Genomic DNA, 13,475 nt, shown 5'->3' with positions numbered 1-13,475 from the left:
AATTATAGATACTTTAAAATTATGCAAATAATAAATAAGCAAAGTACATCAAATGAACTTTCTTTTTACCAACATCATCATCAGCAGTATATGTGCTCTGCGCATGCGTCTATTTGTTGTACAAAAATCTCTCACGTGACCTGATCCTAGGTGCCTAGGGCGCCTAGGGACAGCATCGTTTAGGGATTTTTTAGAAGGCGCGATGCTGGCGCCGAGCGACGCCGTGGCGTGTTCGTCCTCGGCGTGATCGTTTTCTGGACTGCGCGTAGTTCAACATGCTCATGTGATTGTGCGTGCGTTGCTTGTGTGTTAGTTGTAGGTCCTGTGTTAGTTGGCCGAAAGCCGTGAGTAGTGGCGGTGCGGCTTTGGCCTCGGTGAGTTCTGGCAGTACAGAATCTGCGTTGTGTGACCCGTGCTTTCTCGAGAGCCCGGCGGTGGTGACAATTGAAATATCGAAGTGGCCTAGCGCCTCGGCAGCGAAGTTCTGCGAACCGCGATGTAGCGTCGCCGTGTCCGATGTGCTGCTTGCTGCAAGTCATGTAAATGCAACTGCGTCGACCGCCCACTGTTCAGCGCTGAATGTGTGTTTGGTGTGCTGTGCTTGAAACGAGTGGTGCAGCCGTGCAGCGGGGGTGGCGGAGGAGCAGAGTGACTTAGGGGCTCCGTTTGCGCGTTCACAGACATGTGCTCCCGTCTTCGTCTCATTAGCGGCTGTCGCGGGATAGTGGTGTGCTAGCTCCTTGCCTAGTATGAAGTTTACGACGCTAACACAGCACTTTTCCGCTCTTTACCGAATATGTACAGTGAACACCACTGCGCGCGGTTGCCGCGATGGAGTCTCTCGAACCGGCTTCTGGCGTGAAAGGTAACCAAACGCTGAGAGTAAATTATGTGAAATATGTTCTTATAGTGGGCTGTCTGTATAACCAAATGGGGCATAACAGAATGGAGCCTCAATCCAGCGATCGCACGGGTTCGCAGCGACCGACTGCGCGTCTGCATGCATGTCCGCGCACACTGTTTTGCTTTCGCTGTGAGCGCGTTTTCGCACCATGCCGTGAGCTTTTTTTGCCGCAGCATATGAGCGTTTGACAGTACACTAGCAAGCATTGTTGCGTAGACGCTATAAGAACTGTTCAAAAACTATTTTAACGCGATAGCGTTAAGGAGCTCGTGTCGCAGCAGAGCCGGTGTCGGCGTCCGCGGCGTTGGCCGTGAGCGATAAATCACGGCAGGCACTTCATAAATAAAAAGCAACTTCCAAAATGGGCTGGGTGGGAATCGAACCACGGTCTCCGGAGTGTGAGACGGAGACGTTACCACTGAGCCACGAGTTCGATGCTTCAAAGTGGTACAAAAGCGCCTCTAGTGAACGCGGTGTTGCCTTAGAAACTAGCTGTTTCTAAGGCTCAGGCGTGTGTCGCTTGCTCAGGCGCACATTTCGTTGTCGCGCCGAACGCTGCGTTGCTCGACGCTCACCGCGTCCGATGCGGGGCGCGTAGTCGCTGCGCCGTAGCCCATTGTCTTACACCCCTTGGCGGGTCGACGGGAACGCTGTCGCGTTCCACTCTTGAAGGCGAAGCTTAAGCGTCCTCCAATTTTTTCGTTATAGAGACTTCGACGCCTACGGTGACTGTGATGTGCCGTCGCGACGATTCAATGTTTTTTTGTCTTCTAAATTCTTGGACATTTCAATATTATTCCTCAAGTTGCATCGCACTGCATGTTTATCTGTCTTCTCAGCGTGCGATTTCCCTCTCCTTCTTTGTCGTAATCCAGTGCATTAATTCATAACACAAACACGACCATATACCATGCCTTTCTTTAATGTGCACCTTACCGCTCCCTTTCCATTCCAGTTAACTTGCCAGTATCTAGCATCAATAAGTTCATAGACCAAACCGTTATGACATTAGCCGTGCAGCGGACGCGGGCGAGCGTCTTAGTGCGCGTTTTCTGCTACTCGCCGAACGTCGCACAGTCCTGGCGCCGTAGCAGAAATGTTCCTCGCGTCTGTGCTTGCTGCATACCCGAGTTGTAGCCGATGGCTGTCTGCCGGTTCTAAGTTTCGCGAGCCAAGGTTCACGCAGCTCCTTGTCCGCGGCTACGTGTGAATGAGGCTGACACCGGGCTCCGTTGCGTACGTCCGGCACTGCGGCACCGAGCAGTAGCCTACCATGCTGCACGCCTCCAAAGGCAGCCACCACCTGTTATAGTACTTTCAAATCTTGTCAAGCAGGCACCCAAGGCGGTAAAGCCTCACCACTTAATCCGAACCGCGGTGCAGGTGGGACTTTAAAATTTCGTTTTCAGCTCGCTTCGGCGCTTCCGAAGCAGCCGACGTGGCCGCAGTGTCCACGTGATCCCTCATGCTACGTCACGCCGACGATGGTGCTAGCTTTTCCAGTGGTGGAGCTCGCCTCCAATACCAACAGAGACGCGGCGGTAAAACCAAAGTTCTAACTCCAAAATAATTATTTCGCTCCCCTTTCTGGACGTTATGCCAGAAGGTCAGCATAACTAAGGTAATAAATATTTAAATAAAGCACGTCGTGATTAACTGCTTATTCACACTAATTCATTCTGCTCCAAGCAGACACCTACAATAGGTTGGTGTGGTTTGAGAAGCGTCGTCATTCTTTACAAAGGACCCTTTGTCTTTCTGGTGTAGCTTTTACGTGAATCCGATATTTGTAATAAACCATATTGACTTTTTTTTGCATAGTGTTTGCGTTTCAGGGGTGTAGAAGTTCAGGCCAGTTGGTGCAGCATTGACAAGAATAAACTAGTGCTATATACTCGTCGCACAGAGGGCGCTCGTGTTTTTTCGTCTCGATTTGCAGGACAGGATTAATTGTAGATCGCAGGGAGATGCTTTCGTCCTGCAGTGAACATAAAATAGGCTGGTGATGATGATGATGCTTTCTCTCGTGTATTGCGCATTTTTATACTTGGGAGTTGCCAGAAAAGACTACTCTCGTTTGAAAAACCACCCCATTTTTATTTCTGTTTTCTGTGTTCGCAGACATGCAGCCTTAAAGGGAAGCTGAAACGGTTTTCAATTTCTATGAATTGCTGGGATTGGGAAGAACAGACCTAATAATTTACGGTTCCGAAATTTTTTTTTCGTTTTGTTAATATAACGGGTGGAAATCGCTTTCTAAATCACCCGCGCGGACACGCCCCTATCGCTTCCCGGAGCGCCGGGTGAGGACGTTGGCAGAGGAGAGAACCGGCGAGAGTGACGTCATGGCCGGAGACCGAGCCAACCGAGCTGTGGACCGGCGTGCTGACATGTGCTGGCATGCCTCTTTCCGTCCTGCGCTTTACTGAACGACGCTACGAGAGATCTGCCGCCGCCACCGCCGCTCACGTTTGTTTTGCGATTTTCGTAAACTGTTCTTTCCTTCTGTGCTGCGTGAGTGCCTACAGCCAAGGGCGCCCAACATGCCCTCGTTCTGTGCAGCATTCGGCTGCGCGAACACAGGCGGGCGAGACGATGTGGTGTTTCACAAATTCCCGAAGGAAAAGAAGCTTGCAGCGCAGTGGGTACGTGCGGTGAGGAGAGATAAGTTCGTGCCGACGAAATCAACTGTGCTGTGCTCGGACCATTTCCGCGACAGTGACTATCATCGGAGCTTGACAACGATGCGGGCAATCGGTATTCCAATTAAATCGGCGCGACTGAAGCCCGGCGTTGTTCCGCGTTGTTCCGCATCACTCTTTTTCCATTGGCTATATCATTTTCACACCTGTGTGTAAACTTCTTGCCTTGTCCAGCCGGTTCGACTGCTTTCTGGGCAAGTGCCACTTCCAGTACTGCCCTGCTGAGGCACACAGTCCTGAATTGTCTTGAACTTGTTACGCACTGCGTGCGCTTCTGTTTTTTCCTAATCTCTTGCACCTCCTGGCAGCACAAGCAGTTCTCTTCATCTTCCATCAATACGCAGCACATGCAGGTGCACCTAGTTTAATGAAAGCGTGATTAGGCCCACATTGATGCACTGGAGAAATATGAACATTTGCAGCCATTAACGTCTGGTAACACAGTTTTAGCGTAGCCGGATAGCTTTACGACAAATGCGAAAACGCGTTGTTGCTAGCGTTGCTATACTCCGTTTCATACATCAGGTGCAACGCTGTGGAGGCTTGAGATACTTCTTGTAGTGGCTGCATTCGCATTAGAAAAAGTTCGGTGTTTCTTGACCCGATTTTTCAGAAAGCTTTCCATATATAAGCTCAGTTAGGAATGAAAAAAAAAGAATTTACCCATAGAAACCATCCGTGTACTTATACGGCTGCTAACACGTTCTTTTAAAAAAAATTTCTTTTCGGTATTTTTTAATTGCAGCCCGTCGCGGCAGCTTCACGTGCATGCTCGCGCGAGCAAACGCCGCTGGCAGGCTGCGAAGCATAGACGGAAACGTGCGCAGTAATAAATTTTGGTGACCGGACTTCGAGCGTAGCTTCCACAGCGATGCACCTGAGGTATCAAATGGAGTGTAGGCTTGCCTAGTGACATTCGACGTACGGTTCAGTTAGCGTGTTTACCACACGGCGGTGCTAAAACTGCCTAATATCTTTATGTCAACACTAGCATGGAGCACGCATACCGATTCTTGATCGAGCCACACTCGCAAGGTCGTCGAACCATAGTATGAATATTGCACATATAATACCTCTGGTCATCTCTGGATGTGTATGATAAGCAACTTCCATGACTGTACCTCACAGCACTGCATGTGCGCGCTTTGAAACGCGGCACTTATGTTCGCGATCGTGTATCAACGCTGAAAAAAACCACGGGACTTTAGACAAGCAGCGGCAAAGTGCTTGACATCGCGGAATTGCACCCGTGTAAATCTAATGAGAAGTTAGTGCTTCGGCATTCTTCCAGCAGCATGTTCCCAGTGACACTTTAGCGCATTTTTTCTCCCGTCATTGCAACGTGCAGCTACATGAAAAAAAAAAAAAAAAGAAAAACATACGTACCAGCTAAGATTTCCAGCGCGCGAGAAGGTGCACACATCGCTCTCGCTGTTGGCACACTCAATATTGTCGTTGACTCTGTTGCCGCCATCGTTTTCCGTATCGGCTGTGGGTTCAAACATGTACGGGGACAATACAAGCTGTCGAAAACAGCGAGAACGTTCCATCTTGCAACTCAGCTATGAAGCCAGAACAGCAGAACCGCGTGCTACCAGAGAGAAAGGAATGGTGCTACGCCCTGAAACGGAGACATGCGGCGGCGCCGACCGGCGACTACCGCCAACGATGTCACAGCGGCCCCGACCAATCACGGGCAACAGCGGCGTTCGCGCGATGCCCTGAGGCGCTGGTGCGCGTTTTCTTGGAAAAACAGCCGTTTGCTTTTGTTTCCGCCCTTTTTGAACCAGATATTCGTGTTCAGGGGACTCAAAACTGTAGAATGCCGCAGAGAACTCATTTTTTTCGAAAAGTGTTTCAGCTTCCCTTTAATTGATCTATGTTGTGTATGCTGTGGGTATGCTATTTCGTAAATAATTATTGCCGTACTGGATACACCCTACTAGTTCTTCATGAATACATATTACATAAAGAGATATCTTCAGGGTTGCGCACAAGCTATTTCGGATGGAATGCTTTCTTTCTTTCTTGCGTGGTTGAACCGATTCAACTGGTTGAAAATGTTTTTGTGACAGTGCTACTAATAAATTATTCCACACTTAATCAACCAAATCGTAAACTCTAAAATGTACGTATGCCTTTCATCGCAGGTTTTCAAGTGAAAAAAAAAAACAAGAAACAGCACTGTGAGGCAAATGGTTTCAAGTGATTTATTTGGAAACTTCCTATATACATAATAATTACAGTGCACATGTATAGTTGTGAAACAGAATACATCGAGCTTCCTTCTGGAGTCCTAAAGAACCTCACAATATGTACAGAGAACAAGAGATGAATCAAAATGGCACATGCAGCAATGACAACGTGCGACAGCACTGAAACAAGGCACGAAACACAATATGCATGAGGTCGGAGGGAAAATACAAACATAATTGGGTCGTATTCCATGCCAACTGTCCCAACCATGGCGCTCGAGCAATATCAATTGCTCTCTAAAGATTACAAAAAAATTACACCTATATATAAGCATTACTTGCACAGTATTGTCCCAAAGTATCTTGAGTGCAAAAAAATGTGTTGCACCCTTGAGGCCCATTTGAATTTTACGATACGGTGGAAAGCCAGCTGCGAAACAAAAATTAGCCAATGTCTACCGCTTCGCGCATTCTTTCAAGCTTTGCGTTTTTGCATTGTCTGAACGTTGTGCTTTGACGTTATAAGATAGTTTCACAGAATTGTAGTAGCGCGAGTGACCGCAACACACGCAGTAGGCGCAAGCCAAAGAGTGTTTTATTGCAGATAGCGTGGCTGCTTTTATGCAGTGCGCATTTGGTAGTGAATGCGATGAACGGGCTTCCGACGACGCGACACGGCAAAAAATGCTTTTATGTTTTTCAATCCTTAGCACAGAGGTAAGAATGCGCAAATTACAGCGTTTTTGGGAAATGTTTCGCAAGAAACAGTCTCAGACGGAAACCTGGAATTATTTTAATGGAAGTGTCCCTAAAACACACTGCCTTCTAAAGGTTTATTTTCGCACGGATGTGCTACGCACAGGCTCTAAAATAGAAGCCTGACTTTGGCAAAAATGCTTTTACGACCTATATATGTTTAGACGTTCGTTACACACTAAGGTGGTCCATGGAAAAATACGCGGAAAAGCGTGTCTAATTGACAAGCATAACAGCTTTCGCCGTGGAAATTTTATACGAAGTAATTTGCGTTTTCACCGAGAAAGAAATTTTTATTTGAGTCCCGCCATTGCAATAGTTTGGTTCGTGCTTCGACTTCACCTCATTCAGCACTATAATTATATGAAAAGTGACAACGGCAAAATTGTAAAGCAACATGAAAAACTCTCGATACAGCTTTCTGTTGCTCAATATGTGCTACATAAAATTGTAGAAAGCATGAGAGAAACCTGCGAATACACGCAAAGTGCCTTGAGCTGCCAGTCGCACGGCAATTTTGTGTATTCGTGTATTCACGGACTTTCGTGCATTTCTTGTATTCGTGTAGTTCGTGTATTCACGGACTTCTTTCATGCCTGTAAAAACATCTTTATGTAGCACGTATCGAGCAACAGAAAGCGGTATCAGAGTTTTCTCCTGTTGTTCTACAATTTTTTCATCCACACTTTTAATGCATTTATAATATTTGCGAAAGTTGATTAAATAATTAAGGCTAATTATGCATTTAGGCCAAATGCAAAAAAAAAAATCTCAAACTATTAGCAACGGCAAATAACATTACCTTGGTTCTGTCCAGCTACGTGGCATCTGCATATTTTTGAAGTTTGGCTCAAGTTACGGGTACACCCGGGGTAAGCGTACTATCAGAGTGGCACAAGTTGAAGCGGATGCAAATTGGAACATATTAAAGCAGAAACAGGTGATAAACATCAAATGTGATAATCACGCCCTTAAATAAATATGGAGTAGAATACTCACTAAAATAACTGAGGTGAAAACAAACTATTTCCGTATTTACATTAGCATGTATTTACACATTGGGAAGCATGGGATGACAGAAAAATGTCGCACAGGGCACTAAGCAGTATTCACTATGCAAGCTGTTTTTTCTAGCTGCAAAATTTCTTTAAAGATTGCCTACGGCAGATAGCACAATTCTAACCCTTGAAGGAAATTACTCGATGAGGTGGCCATTACTTCTACGAGAAATCAAAATGTTCGAGTGAATAATAATAATAATAATAATAATAATAATCCCATTTTGTGTCCACTTCAGGGCGAATGCATCTCCCTGCGATCTTCAATTACCCCTGTCATGCGCCAACCGATTCCAACTAGTGCCCGCGAATTTCCTAATTTCATCGCCCCACCTAGTCTTCTGCCGTCCTTCACTGCGCTTCCCTTCTTTTGGTACCCATTCTGTAACCCTAATGGTCCAACGGTTATCTAACCTGCGCACTACATGACCTGCCCAGCTCCATTTTTTTTCTCTTAATGTCAATTAGAAAATCGGCTATACACATTTGCTCTCTGATTCAAACCGCTCTCTTCCTGTCTTTTAAAGTTATGCCTAGCATTCTTTGTTCCATCATTCTTTGCGCGCTCCTTAACTTGTTCTCAAGCTTCTTTGTGAGTCTCAAAGTCCCTGCCCCATATTTTAGCACCGGTAAAATGCATTGATTGTACACCTTCCTTTTCAATGATAATGGTAAGCTTGGAGTTAGGAGCTGACAATGTCTACCGTATGCGGTCCAACCCATTTTTATTCTTCTATGAATTTTTGTCATGATCAGGGTCCCCTGCGATTAATTGACCTAGGTAAACGTACTCTTTCACAGACCCTAGAGGCTGACTGGCGATCCTGAACTCTTGTTCCCTTGCCCTGCTCTTCATGATTATCTTTGACTTCTGTATATTAATATTCAATCCCACTCTGGCACTCTCTCTGTTATGGTCCTCAATCATTTGTTGTAACTCGTCTGCAGTATTGCTGAATAGAGCAATGTCATCGGCAAACCGAAGGTTGCTGAGATATTCGCCGTCGAGCCTTACTCTTGAGCCTTCCCAATTTAATAGCTTGAAGGTTACTTCCAAGCACGAAGTGAATAGCATTGGAAAGATTGTGTCTCCTTGTCTGACCCCTTCCTTCATAGGTATCTTCCTACTTTTCTTGTGGAGAATTAAGGTAGCTGTGGAATCTGTAGATACTTTGCAAGATATTTACGTAAGCATACTGTACTCCTTGATTACATAATGCCTCTGTCTCTGCAGGTATCTCGATTGAATCAAATGCTTTTTCGTAATATTTGAAAGCCATATAGAGAGGCTGATTGCACTCTGCTGATTTTCGAAAATCTGATTGATGACATAGATATGATCCATTGTAGACTATCCCTTCCTGAAGCCAGCCTGTTCCCTTGGTTGGCTAAAGTCCAGTGTTGCCCTTACTTTATTGGAGATTATTTTGGTAAATATTTTATATAATACTGGGAGTAAGCTAATGGGCCTATAATTTTTAAATTCTTTAACATCTCCCTTTTTGTGGATTACTACAATGTTCGCATTCTTCCATTTTTCTGGGACACTTGCAGTCAATAGACACTTTATATAGAAAGCCGCCAGTTTTCCAAGCATTATGTCCCCTCCATCTTTGATTAAATTGACTGTTATTCTATCTTGTCCTGCCGCTCTTCCCCGTTTCATGTCTCGCAAGGCCTTTCTAACTTCATCGCTAGTCATGGAAAGAGCCTCTGGAATTTGTTCATTACTATTTTGAATGGAGGTATCGTGGCTGGTTTGATACTGTACAGGTCACTATGGAATTCTTCTGCTGCTTTTACTATATCTTTTAAGATTTATTTATTTATTTTATTTTAAGATTGCTGATGATATTACTCTGTCCATCTTTCAGTGCATACATCTTGGTTTGTCAGATGCCTAGTTTCCTTCTCACTGTTTTCAGGCTGTGTCCACTTTTTACTGCTTCCTCAGTCTTTCTCACGTTATAATTTCGAATATCTCTTGTTTTAGCCTTGTTGATCAGTTTTGACAGTTCTGCGAATTCTCTCTGATCTCTTGAGTTGGACACTTTCATTCTTTGTTGTTTCTTTATTAGGTCCTTTGTTACTTGGGAGAGCTTGCCTACTGGTCGCCTTGGTGCCTTGACTCCCACTTCAGTTGCTGCCACTGAAGCCAGCCTAATTACGGTTTCATTCATTACCTCTATATCATCTTCATCTCTCTGCTCTAAGACTGCATATTTGTTTGCAAGTACCAGCTTGAATTTGTCTGTTTTTACCCTTACTGCCTCTAGGTTGACCCATTTCTTCTTGACTAATTTTGCTCTTTCTCTCTTGAAATTGTAGTGTATCCAAGCCGGGCATTAACTTATGATCACTGCACTGTACCCTATCTATCACTTCTACATCCTGCACTATGCTGGGATCGGCAGAAAGTATGAAGTCAATTTCATTTCTAGTTTCACCATTAGGGCTTTTCCAGATCCACTTTCTGTTGCTACGCTTCCTGAAAAAGGTGTTCATTATTCGAAGCTTATTCCTTTCTGTGAATTCTACGAGCATCTCTCCTCTAGCGTTCCTAGAATCAACACCGTATTTGCGAATTGCTTGTTCACGAGCCTGCTTTTTCCCCACTTTTTGCATTGAAGTTGCCCACTACTTCAGTATACTAAGTTTGCACGTTTCTCATCGCTAATTCAACATCTTCATAAAACTGATCTACTTCATCATCATCGTGACTGGATGTTGGAGTATAGGCTTGTACTAAGTTTAATCTATACCACTTATTAAGTTTGATTGCAACTACAGCTACCCTCTCATTAATGCTGTAGAATTTGTCAGTGCTACCGGCTTTGTGCTGACGGATTAGGAATCCTACCCTGTAGTGCTTCTTATCTGGGAGACCTCTATAGCAGAGGACATGGCCATTAGTCAGCACTGTATAAGCTTCACCAGTCCTTCTAGTTCCACGAAGGTCAATGATATCTCAAAGAATGTCTGATAGTTCCTCAAAGAGTCCTGCTAAGCTAGCCTCACTCGACAGAGTTCGGGTGTTGAAGGTTGCCAGGAATAATTAACGTAATTAGATTATTTACCTTTTTAATTAATCACTTTACGCCAAATATTTCTGTCTACGAATTATAGCGGCTGAGTACGCACGGCGTATCCACTTGGAACGAATTCTCTAGACAACACCAATTCCGAGATAATTTTCAGTGTCGTCGAAATGCATTGGTGTTCCAGTTACCTTGGTGCTTAAATGCATAAAACAGCGGTTTCCTAAAAGGGGAAGCGGAATGCAGCAATATTGAAACATACAGCTCTTTGGGGCCACAATAGATATGAGGTACTGCGTGGAATTTGAAAAGGAGTAACGTTCGCAAGTGCCATGAGCTCCCTGCAGTGATCAGGCGGCGCGGCGATTGGCTCAGCCGTCAGCGCCACCGTGTCAGTTGCGCGAAACACCGAGGCGGCCGCTGCTGCGGAGGCATGCTTTTGCGGCGCTCCTTTGACACCTTTCAGACGTTCTAAATTGCGGTTTTAAGCCATTCGAAAACGTCAAGGCCCATTTTGGACCACCGACATTTGAGAAAAGACGTAAAATCTTTTACTACAACCACGTATACCGTGTCAAATAAGTAAACAGCACGGACATCACAGTGAGGTGCTCAAATTAAATTGTGGTGTTTTAGGTGCCAAAACCACGATCTGATTAGGAGGCACGCCGGGGTGGGAGACTCCGGAATAATTTGGACCGCCTGGGGTTCTTTAACGTGGACTTAAATCTAATTACACGGGCGTTTTGGTATTTCCGCCCCATCGAAATTCCGCCGCTGTGGCTGGGATTTATTCCTGCGACCTCGCGCTCAGCAGCCCAGCACCGTAGCCACTCAGCAACCACCGCAGGTCGCAAAGTATTTGTCACAACAAAGTAAGTATGCTTACGACGTCGATCTCGAAGTGCGATAACAAATCATTATTTTATGCCACTTAAGTGAGCAAATATGGCCGTGGACGTCTTTGAACTGTCACTTGTCATTTCCTTACTTGAAGCGTGCCTTGCACCTCACATTGTAGAGGTTTTGACGAATTGGCAGGTAAGTGCTTTTTTCTCCGTTGACGAAGTGCCTTGAGCATATTCTGGCATTGTCGTTCAGGCTCGAATGTCAGAGGGAATTACCGCTGAAGCATCATAGAGAGGAATCAGCTGAGACTAAACAACGTGAAGACTGAACACATATGCGCTTATGTGCGCAAGGGAAATGCTGATTTTCGAATACTCGACGTGTTCTGCAGTGTACTCCAAACTTAGTTCTGTTGTTCTAAGCGCGAGAAAACATCGGCACGAATGAGCTCGGTACCAGCATTCGCGTCTTGATCTTGGCGCAGGAAGAAGCACAGCGCATACAAAGCTCCAGCACGGAGCGCTTACGAAGCTAGATTTGACACCTAACAACCACTACGAGTTTGTTTTGTCGCAAGACGAGCTAAACAACTATCAAAACTGATTTACAACAGCTGGAATCAGTTAACGCATTTTTATGCAGTTGACGTTTTATTGTGTGTTTATACAGACGCCCCTGCTGGGTCTTTCTCATTTATTTTTTTTGTTTTTGCTCTTACGTCTTGGTTCTTTCAACAGAAATTCGCAAGACCCACACGAACCGCGACGATCCACTTCAGCCACCGGGTTGCTTCCCCCAGTTTTGAAAGGAAGCGGTACAATTTGATGACGACATCCCCTTCGCGGTTGTGATTAACGCATCAGTATATGCGCTCCTAACCTCCTATATGAATACAACAATCAAACCCCGGCCCTCAGTCCCCAGCAGCCGCGAAGCAACTTACCACGGCGGCGGTCAGATCTGTGACGCTGCCGAGGGTGCTAAGAATACCTGGCTCCGGACAGGCCGCCATTGGAATCTGAACCTGGCAACGTTTAACGTTAGAACGCTATCTAGCGAGGCGAGTCTAGCAGTGTTATTGGAGGAATTAGAGGGTAGTAAATGGGATATAATAGGGCTCAGTGAGGTTAGGAGGACAAAAGAAGCATATACAGTGCTAAAAAGCGGGCATGTACTATGTTACCGGGGCTTAGCAGAGAGACGAGAACTAGGAGTCGGATTCCTGATTAATAAGGAAATAGCTGGTAACATACAGGAATTCTATAGCATTAACGAGAGGGTGGCAGGTCTTGTTGTGAAGCTTAATAAGAGGTACAAATTGAAGGTGGTACAAGTCTATGCCCCTACATGCAGTCATGATGACCAGGAAGTCGAAAGCTTTTATGAAGACGTGGAATCGGCGATGGGTAAAGTCAAAACAAAATACACTATACTGATGGGCGACTTCAATGCCAGGGTAGGCAAGAAGCAGGCTGGAGACAAGTCAGTGGGGGAATATGGCATAGGCTCTAGGAATAGCAGAGGAGAATTATTAGTAGAGTTTGCAGAACAGAATAATATGCGGATAATGAACACCTTTTTCCGCAAGCGGGTTAGTCGAAAGTGGACGTGGAGGAGCCCGAATGGTGAGACTAGAAATGAAATCGACTTCATACTCTGCGCGAACCCTGGCATCATACAAGATGTAGACGTGCTCGGCAAGGTACGCTGCAGTGACCATAGAATGGTAAGAACTCGAATTAGCCTAGACTTGAGGAGGGAACGGAAGAAATTGGTACACAAGAAGCCAATCAATGAGTTAGCGGTAAGAGGGAAACTAGAGGAATTCCGGATCAAGCTACAGAACAGGTACTCGGCTTTAACTCAGGAAGAGGACCTTAGTGTTGCAGCAATGAACGACAATCTCATGGGCATCATTAAGGAGTGCGCAATAGAAGTCGGTGGTAACGCCGTTATACAGGAAACCAGTAAGC

The sequence above is a fragment of the Dermacentor variabilis genome, chromosome 2, assembly GCF_050947875.1.
Source record: "Dermacentor variabilis isolate Ectoservices chromosome 2, ASM5094787v1, whole genome shotgun sequence".
In the NCBI taxonomy this organism is placed as follows: domain Eukaryota; kingdom Metazoa; phylum Arthropoda; class Arachnida; order Ixodida; family Ixodidae; genus Dermacentor; species Dermacentor variabilis.
Note: the sequence above shows the minus strand (reverse complement) of the source record.